The 14,778-nt window shown below is 41.6% G+C and overlaps 1 protein-coding gene across 3 annotated transcripts in view; it reads right to left on the bottom strand.

Moving 5' to 3' along the window:
* Window positions 1–10,232, bottom strand: part of Casp8ap2 (caspase 8 associated protein 2) — a 40,262-nt gene extending 30,030 nt beyond the window's left edge. Inside the window, exons 1-2 of one of the 3 annotated variants that reach the window (XM_051187482.1) lie at window positions 9,820–10,056; window positions 7,300–7,347 (exon numbers count right to left, since the gene is read on the bottom strand). The gene's annotated coding sequence lies outside the window, so the exon portion shown is untranslated. The other 2 variants (XM_051187480.1, XM_051187481.1) reach the window with 2 other exon arrangements.
* Window positions 10,233–14,778: the final 4,546 nt, after the last annotated feature.

The raw sequence follows: 14,778 nt of genomic DNA, 5'->3' as shown, positions 1-14,778 counted from the left end.
CCTGGAACTCAGAGATCCGCCTGCCTCTGCCTCCCACATACTGGGATTAAAGGTGTGTGCCACTACCACCTAGCTCTGCATCCAACTTTTGTGTGGGTTCTGAGTTTCCAAGCTTGGTTGTCAAGCTTGTGGGGCAAGCCCACTGACTGAGTCATCTCACCAGATACCATGTCAAACATTCTGTCAAGGCTGAGATGGAATTCAACTAGCATGTTCTTCACCTCAGTCTATCCTACACGGAGCTTGGAGGGAGCTAGGTTCTGTCCCTCAATAATGATACTCAGAGAAGAAGTAATAGCTAGTGAGGATTAGAACTGAAGGCATGGGGAAGCATGAATCAGTCCCATACTAAACCAGTGTCAGGGTGTCTGGGCCCTGCTTACTACTTCGACTGGCTAGGAATCATCCTCTCCTGATGCTGGGTTAAGACTAGAGGAAGACTAGGCAAACCTTCATCAGTCTCTTCCAACCTTCTTTCTATTTTACAAATGGGAATGAAATCTCCCAAGATTCCTTCAAGTTTCCCACTAGCCTGCCTATTGGACAACTGGAGTGACCTTAGTCTTTTTCAAGACCTGTACATGGCCTAAATATCTTCTTAAAAAAATAAATAAATAAAAAGTGCCCCCTGGGGGAACACTTAATTATAATACCATACTTCATTATTTTATAAATAAGAGGAAAAGGTCCTCTAAAAATTTCCTATGTCTAACCTCTCTTTTACCTGCAGGATCATCTAGATTCTTGACCCCTTGGAGGTCAAGTAACCTTTAGCATGGGTTGTCTAAGACCACTGGAAAGCACATATTTACATTACAATTCATAGCAGTAGAAAAATTAGTTATGAAGTAGCAACGACAATAATTTTATGGTTTGGGGGTCACCATAACATGAGGAACTATATGACAGTTACAGCATCATAAGAACCACTGATCTAGACCTTGCTAAAAAAAACTACAGGATGGACACACAGACTCTAGCTGTTAGAGACTTAGGTGTGTAGTGGACTTAGATGTGTCTAATTAAGTTTATTTTAAAAGTGCTTAATTTTTGCTCATGCTTCACCTAAACATTACATACTAATTAAAAATAATAAACAGGTGCAACTGACCCTCTAGATGTTCAAAAACTGTATTTAGAGGCCAACACTGATGTAGTCAGAGGAATTAAAAGGAAGAATATTTTCCCCCTTGTCCTCTAAGGCCAACTAAGTCCCTGGGAACTGTGGGGCCCTCTAAATGTCCTGTCTGTGGAATGTTACCTATTCTTGTTCAAGAAGGCCATGGAAATGCCAATGAGTAGATTGTCAAGGGTCAACAAAGGAAAAATTCTTCCATGTTTCCAAATGAAGCAGCAGTCAAGTAAGGCCTTTGACATCCTTACACAGATGGACTAACTGACAAGACAGATCAGGAATCAGAGGCTCTGCACAAGCCCAAGTAACCTCTGAGGAGGACAAGCTAATAAAGCTCTTCAACTGGCCTTGACAGCAAAAAGTTACTAATTTTGGCTACCTATGGTCTTAAACACTCAAAAGGAAAGCATAAACAGGAATAATATGATCAATACACATGTCTCTTTTAACAGTCCTCAGATGTCATACTTAACCATGAAATGTTATTTGGACAACTATTTCCCACTAATAATTCTCTTCCTGATAACACTGTTTCTGGAAGAGCTATGTGATGTCCTAACCAATCATGTTCCCTGGTTAAAGGAGGCAATCAAACCTACAGATGCAGATGACCAGATGTGATTTTCAACAAATGAAACCTTGATTTCACCCAGGTTTACCCATACCATCTACCTCCACTGGACATTACAGTGGATAAATAGGCAGAAGCATATCTTGCTGGTAAGGTACTGCCAATAGTCCTCTATAGGATTCTGGTAAAAGGTTTTCTGGTAAACAGTCCAGTCAGCCACAAAATTATGCCTCACCTTATTAAATAAAACTTAGGTCAAACATGACATGACATCAAACTTTCCTCATTAACCTTGTCTCTTAATGTTCCCCATGAGGAATGCAATGGCCAACTTCTTAGCTTAAATTGGCTGATTGAAGGATCCTTGAACTCCCCCCCCCCACACCCAGACAGGTTTTTCTGTGTAGTTCTGACTGTCCTGGAACTCATTTTGTAGACCAGGCTGGCCTCAAACTCACAGAAATCCACCTTCCTCTGCCTCACAAGTGCTGGGACTAAAGGCACGTGCCACCACCACCCAGCATCCTTGAATTCTTGAACCAAACTACATCCTCCAACAGTATATATCTTATGATAGATAATGGTGTGAGAGAGATCATCAATCTTACTGACACCTATGACAAAGCATGCTGAGGAGTCCTGGATTGTTTTCTTGCCTATTCTCTTCTTCTAATAAGGGCAAAATCCCCTGCTATTTTTCTAACTGCACTCTCAATAGGAATGACAGTACTACAGTCTCACTTTTTATGTTACAAGTGCTACCTACTTCCCTTAAATGACAAGCTCCAAAGACACACAGCATCACCAAAGAGCTGTCTTAAGCTCTGGATCATTGTCATCCTGAGGCATCCTTTGTCAGCGTGAAGCAGCTAAGTGCAGTCTTGTCCCCAAACTCCCTAACAATAGTTAGGGAGATCTCTGACTTGGGGAATGAGAGACTAGGAGTCTGCCAGATGTAAATGCAGCAATTTAATGTAATTAACCCCCATAAGCTCACAGGGAATGGCACTATTAGAAGGTATGGCCTTGTTGAAGTAGGTATGGCCTTGTTGGAGGAAGCATGTCATTGTGGGGGTGAGCTTTGAGGTCTCATTTATGCTCAAGTCACGACTAATGTCTCAGACTTCTTCCTGTTGCCTGCAGATCAAGATATATTAACTCTACGATCCTTCTCCAGCACCATGTCTGCTTGCATGCTGCCACGGCCTGCCATGATAACAGACTAAACTTCTGAAACAGTTAAGTAAGCCATCCACATTAAATGTTTTCCTTTCTAAGAGTTACATGGTGTTTTTTCACAGCAATAGAAATCCTATCTAAAACAACAGAATTCCTTGTAGGTAAACAGATAGAGAAAGGGGTCATGGCTAGGTAATAAAGGTGGTAAGTTTCTAAGATGGCCAGCTTCTTCCTCAACCTTCTCAATTGAGAAAAGTCTAGTAGTTTCTGTTAAGCTTAGAGATGCTGATGTCTAGTTAAATCTTCTCAGGTTAAAATCCTACATCACTGGGGATACAGCTCAGTGACAGAGCACTAACTTGCCTGCCGTGAGCAAGGGTCTGGGTTCAACCAGCACTGCAGAAATGAGCTATACCACAACAGGACTACCCAGAGTATACAGCACAGCAACCCTGAGAAAGAATCTGAATTTGCACATGGATCTTTACTCTCTCCATCCTACCTCTCATCTCAATACAGCCAGACTCTGTCTCACAAGGGCTGCAGCCCAGTTTTCTTTATACTCTGAAAAATTAAACAAACATAAAACAAGCCAGAGCTACTAAATTAGTGAAGACAAAATCTACCTATACTCACAACCATCTGTAACTCCAATTTCAAAGGATCTGATACCCTCTTCTGGTCACTGTGGGCACCAGACATACATGCAGTGCACAGACATACATGTCACACACACATACACCCACACACATAAAATAATATTTTTAAAAGACATGTTAGAATTCCTAATAAATAAATATCCCCCCAAAGTAGACTTTGCTTTCTATAATCATTAAATAGGAATTCAACTAACTACAAATTTTTAAAAGTTTTACAAAAGGTGTGTGTGTGTACGTGTCAGGGGATGGGGAAGGTGGCTCAGTAGTACAACATATACCCTTCAAGTACTATGTTCTGGTCTCAATTCTTTGGTTTTTGTTTGTTTGTTTTGTTTTTCTTTGTTTGTTTGTTTGTTTTCAAGACAGGATTTCTCTGTGTAACAAGCCCTGGCTGTCCTGGAACTTGGCTTTGTAGACCAGGCTGGCCTTGACTCAAGAGATCCTCCTGCCTCTGCCTCCCAGCACTCTGATTAAAGGTTTGTACCACCTCTACTTGGCCTTCTGATCTCAATTCTTAGTACCAAAAACAAAACAAAAATTAAGAGACCAGAATGGCTATATATGCAATTTCTAAAGTACTTTATGTTGTAACCTTCTTAGTGTAGCAAGCAGCATGTCAGTCTCATAATCAAAAGTATTACTACTTTGATCATTTTGTTTCCTCCTAGAATGGTGATTGTCTTCCCAATCAGATCAACCACAGAAGAAAAGACCTTTGTGTACAGATAGCTGTTATGAGTGGTTTTTTCCCTACTGGTCTGGTCCTGCCGCCACACCAGCCCCAAAATAATACACAGAGATTCTGTATTTGATATAATTCTGTTGGCCTGTTACTAGTTTTATATCGGCTAGCTCTGTCTTAAATATTAACCCATTTCTATTAATCTAAGTACTTCCACATGGTCTTATCTTACCGGAGAGAGGGGCTGGCATTCTACTCTCTGTCCTCCACGATGGGTCTCCTTCCTTCTACTTCCTCTCTCCTAGTCTCCTTGTCCCGTCTATCTTGCTTTCCTATTGGCCAACAGTGCTTTATTCATTAACCAATATGAGAAACATATTTACAGAATGACATCTCCCATCCATCAATGCACTAAACTTACTGTAGTCAGCAATGGCTACAATAATTTGCTATAGTGTACATGTGTATCTATATGGTACATATATGTATGAACATGTCCATATGCTACCATGGGGCCATGTTGGGTTCTTAATCTCTCTTCACCGTATTTTTTAACAGGATCTCTGTATTGCTCACTAATTTGCCAAGACTGGCTGGCCACCAAGCTCCAGGTATCCACCTCTCTCTGCCCTGCCAGAACTCACATTATAGGCATGTGAAGTGCCTGGCTGTTCACATGGGTTCTAGGGATCTAAACTTACATCCTCATGCTTACCTGGCAAATAATTTATCAACTAAGCTATCTTCCCAGACCCCTAATTTGCTTTCTAAGATGATAGCCTACATAATAATACCTGGAAAAACTAAAATACAAGACTGATAGACATTCCCTCATCTAAGTTTTGATTAATAATTCTAGGCTTGGAATTGATCATTTTTATTCCGGATGTTTAGACTATTCTTAAACCAGTGATGTTGGGGCTAGAGATGGCTCAATGGCTAAGAGTACTGCTCTTGCAGAGGACCAGAATTCAGGTCCCAGCACGTACATCAAGTGGCTCACAAGCATCAATAACTCCAATTCCAGGATATCTGACACCCTCTGGACTCTGCAGGCACTGACACAGACAGGGTTTCAAAATAATAAAAACAAGTATTTTACACCAGTATTGTCAAGCTGAGCTTCCTATAGAGTAGCTATAAGTACATGTAGCTATTGATACATGAAATATGCATAATAAGACTGTGTACATTAGTTTTCTATTGATGTCTTTACACGTTACACCAAACAGTGGCTTGAACAACACAAATTATAATAGCTCTAGAAGGAAAAAAAAAAAAAAAAAAAAAAAAACACCTTACTGATCTAAAATCAGATCAAGGCTGCATTTTCTATGGAGGTTGAGGGAGAATGTTTACCTTCTTCAGCTTCTAAAAGCATCTGCTTTCCTGGTCTGGAGGCTCCTTTCTCCATTTTCACAGTCAAAAACCTACCATCATTCTCCAATCTCCGCTTCCAAAACTACATTTGCATGCATGCTAGCCTCCTGTGCTCTCTCTAGGTCCATCATCACATGGACATTCCCACTGACTCATTTCCTATCTCTTTCTCATCAGAACCCATGTGACAGAATCTACAGTCACTTGGATAATGCTCCCCACTTCAAAATCCTTAGTCATGAGTGGGTATACAGCCCAGTCAGTAGAGTGCTTGCATTTCATGTACAAATCTACCCAAAATCACAGACAGTACTCAGAGGCAGAGGCTCAGCTAGTTCAAGACCAGGCTGGATACATGAGACTCGCCTAAAGCAAACAAAATCCTTAATCAAAGATATGAAGACCATAATGAACCAAATGAAATTATTTTAAATAACATAACCAGTGGATACCAGTTAAACCACAAATGACCTGAAAGGATTGTGCTTCATTAACTTGATATATACATATGAACACAAATATTTACTAAAAAACAAGGCAATCACTGCCCCCCCCACCAAAAAAGAAAGACTAAAGGATCCAGAATATATTTTAAGTTCATAGTTTACTTTTATGATGACTCCATTGGTCTCACTCAAAACCTACTTAGTCTTATCTACTATGAAAAAGTCCCATCTAAAGGATTTCACAGAGCTCTGGCTATTACAAAACCAGTAACAAAATTACAAATGGCTTTCAACACAAAACTGTATGAGTAATTTCCAAATATTATGAACTTAGATATTAATATCTTATCTTCAACTAATTACACTAACATAAAATATCTCCTTGTATTAACTACTAATGGGGGAGGAGGAGCATAGAACACAAGAGGAAAAGGATTGGTAAGGGTAACAGAATGCCCTGTGGCCTCCTCAGAGTACTTAAGAATTAGGAACTGCCTATATTAAGTTATAAAGCAAGTCAATAATAAGAAAAAAATAAACAAATGTATTCATTCCACTATAAATATACACTCACCAAGTTCAGAACAAAAAGGCATTTCCTATCAGTGTCTGATCACAGCCTGACATCTTTATGGCACTAACAACACTCTAGCCTACCGATGTCACCTCTGTAACATTTTTCCACTTAACCTCATTCATTGCCATTTCAATATGCTTTAGGCTCTACTGTTACTACTTTGCTCCTCCAAATACATGCTACAAACAATACTGACAATCCTTCTACAGAAGCACTGCCTTATAACTTCTTGCTCAAAAACCCTCCTATAGCTTGTCAACATCTAGGGAATCTTGCCCAACTTCCTTACTCTGATTTTCACTGGTACCTTTCTAGCCACCTTTAATATTTACTATTTCCAAAAGTCCAAAATTCTGAAGTCTGCTGGTATTAGGGTCCTGTTTGCAGACATATTTCCTGACACCATCTCACTAGATCTATTCTCTACCACCAAGTCTATGAGTTCTAAGTCCAGATATGAATGTTCATAGTTTAAAACATATGAACGCAACATTAGAATGTGAGGTTTTAGAGAATCAAGTAGTTTCTATGATCAAGACACTTGAACTCTCCTCAGTAGGGACTGGAAATTCTAAAGCAGAAGCTAACATCATCAAATTCACATTTCAGACACCAGTGGCCAGGAGCTAGACAGAAGAGACCATCCAAAGAATGCAAGAGTGGCACACACCTCCAGTCCCAGCAGCTGGAACACTGAGACAGGCACCTCGGTGAGATCCTGTCCCAAAAATAGAAGAACCAAATTGTGTAAGACAAATGAGGAGTCAAGAACTTAACAAAAATAAAGACAAAATATAAATCTGAGAGATTCTGTGGTAAATCAGTAATATTTCATGTACAATCTGTTCCACTGTCTATTCTTTCCTATCTGAAATTTTCTTTACACCATAACCTGTCTTTAATATATGTATGTATATATATACACATATAAACGCACACATATATTTATATTTATTTATCATGTTGTGTTTGTACACAAATGGAGGTCAGAGGAAAACCTGTGGGAATTTGTCCTTTCCTTCTACTATGTATATCAACCTCAGTCAGATGATCAGGTTGACATTACGTATCTCTATTGGCTGAGCTATCTCAACTACCCCTGAGCTGTCTTCAAAATATTAACCTGACGAAGCTCTTGCTCTTAACAACCTCTGGGTGCTTCTTGCTGATCTTAGGACAATAAACACATTTCGCTAACAATTCTGCTTAGGTCCTGCATGACCAGGCCTGAACTGCTGAACCAGAGTTATCTTGTGTGACTCTTCTCCGTTTCCCAGCAGTGTTTGCTCTAACCGCACTGGCTTTTCCTCAGTTCTATGAACATGGCTGTTCTCTCCCCATCCGTGACTCTGAAAGTGTTGTCTGCTCAATACTCTAAGCTCATTTAAATCTTTTATTTTGGCTTAAGTGATGTTATCCCCTAGGCACTCCCCCCTCACACTAGGTCAAGGACCTCTGATATATTCTTTTTTTGTTTTTTTAGGGGGCATAAGGGTAAGGGTTTTGAGACAGGGTCTCTGTGTAGCCCTGGCCATCCAGGAATTCCATCTGTAGACCAGGCAAACTTCAAATTCAGAGATCCACTAGCCTTTGCCTCCTAAGTTCTAAGATTAAGGACATGTGCCACCCACCTGACACTGTTATATATCCTTGTACCACTGGGTCTTTTCCCTAAATGACTTCTTTCCACCGTTCTACTTTCTGTGGGACTCGGGGGGAAAATGTCCACCTTGCTGATAGGAAGGCCCCTGTGGACAAGGATCATCTCTGCTTTGTTCACCACCGATAAGTAATAAAATAATCATTTGTTGAGCTAATGATATCCAAATTAGTTACAGATGATTCTCAAGTTTCTACTTTTGCCAAGGTGGAAGCCATACTTTTAATGGCAATGGAGAAATAAAGATTCCATGAATCACTTGTACAACAGTCAAACCAAGATGTCTAACAGAGTTGGAAATAGAGTTGGATACCTAACAGATTTTTCTTAAGAGAAAAAGACAGTTAATTAACATGATACATATTATGGTTTGAGATTCTCAGTCATGGTCACAGGTATATTAGAAAATTACGAGTGAGTCTCATAGGGAAAATAAGGAGACGTGAAAAAAACAGACCTTTTTAGACTCCTCTCAGCTCCCACTTGAAGATACACAGTGAGTTACTGACAGGAGTGGGACATTTTTGAAAAATGTAGAGGCCAAGTTTTAAAAGATGAGAAGCTAATAAGCAATAACAGCTGCTGGGCTGGAATGTTGCTCGATAGTGAGCAATTGGCACACTCACAGGCTCTGAACATGCCAGTCTCTAGCCAAAAAAACATTGTTTCTAAAGTTACAGGCTGACTCCCCAGGCTCCAACAGGCGCATAAGCAAAAGCATAGAGACAAGGGCCATCTGGTCTCTTCTGAAAGGTCAAATGTCTTAAAAAGCAGTCTAAAGGAAGTTCACATTTTTTTCAATACAGAAAAACATACATTTGTGGAAGGAAAAAAATCTAAAGGCAAGGCAAGTCTAGTCCTAGGTTCTGAGGATGAGAAAGGTAAATAAGAAAAGCAAAGTATATTGCACCTTTACTATGTGCCAAGTACTAATCTAAATGCTGCAAGGTATTGATTTACTTTAAATCACACTGAAGTTTCTATTGGGTCCATATTATTCCTTATCCCATTTAAATAGATGTGGAAACTGACAGCGGATTAGGAAACCTGCCATAACCAACAGCTAGGATGTGGAGAGCTGGGATTAAATTCCAGTCAGATGACAAAAATCAAGTACATTTCCTTAAAATACAAATCTCTGCACAGTTCCTGTACGGCGGCAGGTGATACTATGAAAAATTAATTTGGGATATGGAAGAAAATAGATGCAATAAGTCTTGCCTAATGGCCTCTTCGCTTACAAAGAGGAGCTAAGGTTCATGGAGGAAAGGCCTTAAGCAAGGTTTTGGTGCTTGGTGCTGTGGAGAGAGCAGAAAAGATCAAGAAGTCTAAAAGTCAGGGTCAAAGCCAAGCAGGTCCTGAAGCATAAACGCGGGTTCCTGCGAATTCTACATTCACATCCTCAACACCCCGTCAGGGATGTTCTAGGCGCTGCAGAGAGCAACATAAACAACTCTCAAGGTACTAGCTTGGGAAACAGCGCACGTCAGCGAGCTTCCGACACTCGGACAGCCCTGTCTCCACACTCACCGAAAGCTCGGGAGTAGGGACAGAGGAGACACCGGTGGGGGAGGGGAGGCGCGCCCGGTAGACCCGGCGATGCTCCGTGTGCTCGTCCCAGCACCCTCCCAAGCTCTCCGAAGGGCGGTCCCCGAGAGCGGCACCCGGTTCCCTGAGGTCCGGCAAGGCGCGGCTCTGCGGCCACAGCCCACGCCAGTCCAGGCGGCGCTCTGCAGCTTCTCCCCGCAGCCCCGCGACGGGAACCCAGGAACTTACCCGGCCGTCCAGCCCCGCACAGCCGCCGCTTCCAGAGGGCGCTCCGCCGTCTTCACCAATCCCAGACCTCAGGGAGGACGCCAGGGCGGGACCTAGCGCCAACAACCAATCAGATAAGACGCAAAGCACGTATCGGCGCACACAGCCAGTTCCCGCCATTGAAGGCGGAAAAAAAAAATCCAGTTGGCGCCAAACTGGTACTCTACTGCAGCTCGTAAGGGAAAGGGGCAGGCGGTGACCACAGTGGCGAGGGGGCAGGACTTCTCCACGGAAATGGCGTCACCACAGCGGAAGTGGGGCGGGTCTGCGGAGACGCTAAAGAAAGGGAAACTAAGGGTTGAGGATCCTATCGCTTTTGGCTGAGAGCAAGTGAAGAAGACTTAATTTAGTTCTTTATTCTATAGATGAGTCAGCAGCGCCCTTGTCAGCGCTGAGTGCTGGCCCTTAGATGCCATCCTGGATGGTGAACGTAACAAAGCACAGACCTTTTGGAGCTTTAAGGTGATACTAGGGCTGGAGAGATGGCTCAGTGATTGTTCTTCCAATTCCCAGCACGCACATGGCAGTAACAACTGTCTCTAGCTCCAAGATCTGGCACCCTCACACAGACATGCATGCAGGCAAAATACCAAGGAAAAGTGAATAAAAGTAAGTAAATTACTTTAAAAGCAAGAAGAATGTGATACTAATCTAGCGTGGTGGAAAGTTTTCTATTATTATTAAATATTTTTCGTACAATATATTATCCGTTTTACCCTACCCCAACTTCACTCAGGTCCCACTTCCCTACTCACCGAATTTCACATGCTTTCTTTAAAAAAGAAAAGAAACCAGTAATACTGAATAAATAAAAAGCCAAGACAATGCAAAATGAAACAAAAAGCCCACACGCAAAAACATGGAATGCATTACGTATAGGCCAACTTCTCCAGCGCATGGAGCCTTGCCCCAAGTTTGGCTGACACCAGTGACACTCAATTAAAGAAACTCGTGCTCCCTTTTCCAGCAGGTATCAATTGCAATTAACTTCTTGGTTAGAGCTCTTCTTACTTGAACCCCAGGAGGTGCTCTGTGTGTTATCAGTCTCTGCATTCATTCTGTCCTTTGTTTCCTTGGAGTCATCTGTTCAGATGGAACCTTCAGCTCCCTCCTGCTTGATGCTGAAAGCCCCATTCCTGTTTCCTTCTCCAAACCCCGCCCACTCTGAGAGTTGCCAACAAAGGCCCCAAAAGCACAATTCTACTTTCTTGATGACTATTGCAATGTCTTTCTCTTTTGCCGCCTGCAGCCCAAGTCAGGGTCTAAAATGCTCAGCTTTTGATTATACTTGAACACAAACTCACCTTGGGGCAGATACATCATCCCTCTCACCTATAAGCTATAAAGTTTCCCTGTTTTAGTTCAGTGGTGTGTCTTCTCCAGCCTGGATCACTGGGATAGGAGAACACACCTGGGAATTGCTTTCCTTCTTCTTAGTCTCCTTCTTTTGCATTTTTTTTTTTAAATTTCTTTGTTTAAATTTGAAACAATCTTGTTTCGCATGTCAATCCCAGTTCCCTCTCCTACCTTTCTCCCCTATTGCCCTCCCAACCTCCATCCCATCCCCTTTCTGCTCCCCTTAGAGGGTAATGCCTTCCATGGGGGAATCTTCAAAGTCTGTCATATCTTTGGAATAGGGCCTAGACCCTCCCCCATGTGTCTAGGCTGAGAGAGTATCCCTCTATGTGGGATGGGCTCCCAAAGTCCATTCGTATACTAGGGATAAATACCAATCAACTACCAGAGGCCCCATAGACTCCCCAGTGCTCCTAATTAACACCCAGGTTCAGGGGGTCTGGGTCAGTGCTATGCTGGTTTCCCAGCTATCAGATTGGAGTCCATGAGCTCCTCCTGTTCAGGTCTGCTGTTTCTGTGGGTTTCTCCAGCCTGGTTTGACCCCTTAGCTCATCACTCCTCCCTCTCTGCAACTGGATTCCAGGAGTTAGGCTCAGTGTTTAGCTGTGGATGTGTGCTTCTGCTTCCATCAGCTACTGGATGAAGGCTCTAGGATGACATAAGATACTCATCAATCTCATTATTGGGGAAAGGCATTTAATGTAGCCTCTCCACTATTGTTTAGATTGTTAGTTGGGGTCATCCTTATAGATCTCAGGACATTTCCCTAGTGCCACATTTCTCTTTAAACCTGTAATGGCTCCCTCTATTATGATATCTCTTTTCTCGCTCTCCTCTATTCTTTCCCTGACTCAATTTTCCTGTCTCATGCCTTCTTCTCCCCTCCTCTTCTCTCATTCTCTTCCTCCTAACTTCCTCTCCCCTCCCTCCATGCTCCCAATTTGCTCCAGAGATCTGGTCCCTTTCCGCTCCTCTGGGGGACCATGTACGCCTCTCTTAGGGTGCTCCTTGTTTCCTGCCTTTTCTGGTGTGGTGGTGTGGATTATAGGCTGGTAATCCTTTGCTCTATGTCTAAAATCCATACATGAGTGAGTACATACCATGTTTGTCTTTTTGTGACTAGGTTACCTCACTCAGGATGGTTTCTTCTAGTTCCATCCATTTGCCTATGAAATTCAATATTCCATATTTTTTGTTGTTTGTTTGTTTGTTTTCCACTGAGTAGTACTACATTGTGTAAATGTACCACATTTTCTCCATCCATTCTTCAGTTGAGAGGCATTTAGCTTGCTTCCAGGTCCTGGCTATTACAAATAATGCTGCTATGAACATAGTTGGACAGATGTCCTTGTTGCCTAAGAGTGGAATTGCTGAATCTCATTGATTCCAATTTTTCTGAGGAACCGCCATACTTATTTCCAAAGTGGGTGTACAACTTTGCACTCCCACCAGCAGTGAAGGAGTGTTCTCCTTAATGCATATCCTCTCCAGCATAAACTGTCTTTGGTGTTTTGATTTTAGCCATTCTGACAGGATAGCCATTCTGATAGGAGTAAGATGGTATCTCAGAGTGGTTTTGATTTGCATTTCTCTGATGACTGAGGATGTTGAGCACTTTCTTATGTGTCTTTCAGCCATTCTAGTTTCCTCTAATGAGAATTCTCCATTTAGTTCGGTAGTCCACTTTTTAATGGGATTATTTGGTGTTTTAGTAACTAGCTTCTTGAGTTCTTTGTGTATTTTGGAAATCAGCCCTCTGTCAGAAGTGGGGTTGGTGAATATCTTTTCCCATTCTGTGGGCTGCCATTTTATCTTGTTGACTGTGTCCTTTAACTTACAGAAGCTTTTCAATTTCAGGAGGTCCCATTTTATAAATTGTTGGTCTCAGTGTCTGTGCTACTGGTGTTTTGTTCAGAAAGCAGTCTCCTGTAGATTGCTTTTGGCAAGACTGCCACTTTTACTATGTTGATCCAACTGAAAGACCTGCAGAGCATGGACCTTCACGCTCCCACTCAAGAAAGGCGACACCACAAATTACTCAGGAGAAGTGGTCTTGATGCAAATAGCATGAGGAGTTTTTATTCCAAGTGCACTGGGGTCCACAGTCATACGCCACGCAGGGGTAGAGGACTGAGGACCTCGGGGGCAGAATTGAGATAGCTTTTATAGGGTTTACATCAAAGCTAACAAGGCCCGTTTCAAAGCTATCCTGTTATTTTCATTAGGCCTAAAAGCAAGGTCATGGGACAGTTCAAAACTTGGAATTGCTAATAAGATTTCCTAGGTTATAGAGATTTCATAGAGTACACAGTTTTTACAAGACGGGATTGTTTAGCACACCTGCAAGTTTGGGGGGTTTTCTTTCTCTAGGACCAGTGGGCTCAGTGGCCTTGTCCTTGAGCGGCTGGGAGAATATACTCTCTAGTCAGGGAGTTATCTATATCTATTGGCAGAGGCACTTGTTCTTTCTAGTTTTCCCTTCTTGCCATGGGTCCTATTTCTTTTAGTTATCAATTTATTTATTTATTTATTTATTTATTTATTGTAGACAGGATGACCCATAACAATTCCCAGACTGTTGTTGTGGACAACAACATTCTTCAGAAACTAGGTGGTCATGAATAGTAATAATACTTTCCAGAAACCGGTCATCGTGGCCAAGCTATTTCATGTGTTTTTCTTTTTTCCTGAGCTTTGTATGTAGCTAAGTGAATTTTAAATACATGCTGATGGACTTTTTTTTTAATTTCTAACTTTTAGTGATCATTAAGAGAGTTAGGCTTTGTTTTCATTCTTTCACTACCTATCCAAGAGCATGGGAGATCTTTCCATTTTATGATATCTTCTTTAATTTCTTCCTTTAAAGACTCAAAGTTCTTATTATATAGGTCTTTCACTTGTTTGGTTAGTGTTACCCCAAGACATTTTATGTTTGTGGATATTGTAAAAGGTCATGTTTTTCTGATTCCTAGTTAAGCCATTATCGTCTGTATATAAAAGAGCTACTGATGTTTTTGAGTTAATCTTATATCCTGCCACTTTGCTGAGGGTGTTTATCAGCTGTAGGAGTTCGCTGGTAGAGTTTTCTGGGTCACTTATGTAAACTATCATATCATCTGCAAATAGTGACAGTTTGACCTTTCATTTCCATTTTATATCCCCTTGATCTCCTTTTGTTTTCTTATTGCTTTAGCTAGAAATTCAAGAACAATAATGAAGAGATATGGAGAGAGTGGGCAGCCTTGTCTTGTTCCTGATTTCAGAAGAATCACATTGAGTTTCTCTCCATTTAGTTTGATGTTGGCTGTTGGTTCACTG

Source organism: Phodopus roborovskii, unplaced genomic scaffold (genome assembly GCF_943737965.1).
Source record: "Phodopus roborovskii unplaced genomic scaffold, PHOROB, whole genome shotgun sequence".
NCBI lineage: Eukaryota > Metazoa > Chordata > Mammalia > Rodentia > Cricetidae > Phodopus > Phodopus roborovskii.
This window is presented reverse-complemented; position numbering and strand designations above follow the sequence as displayed.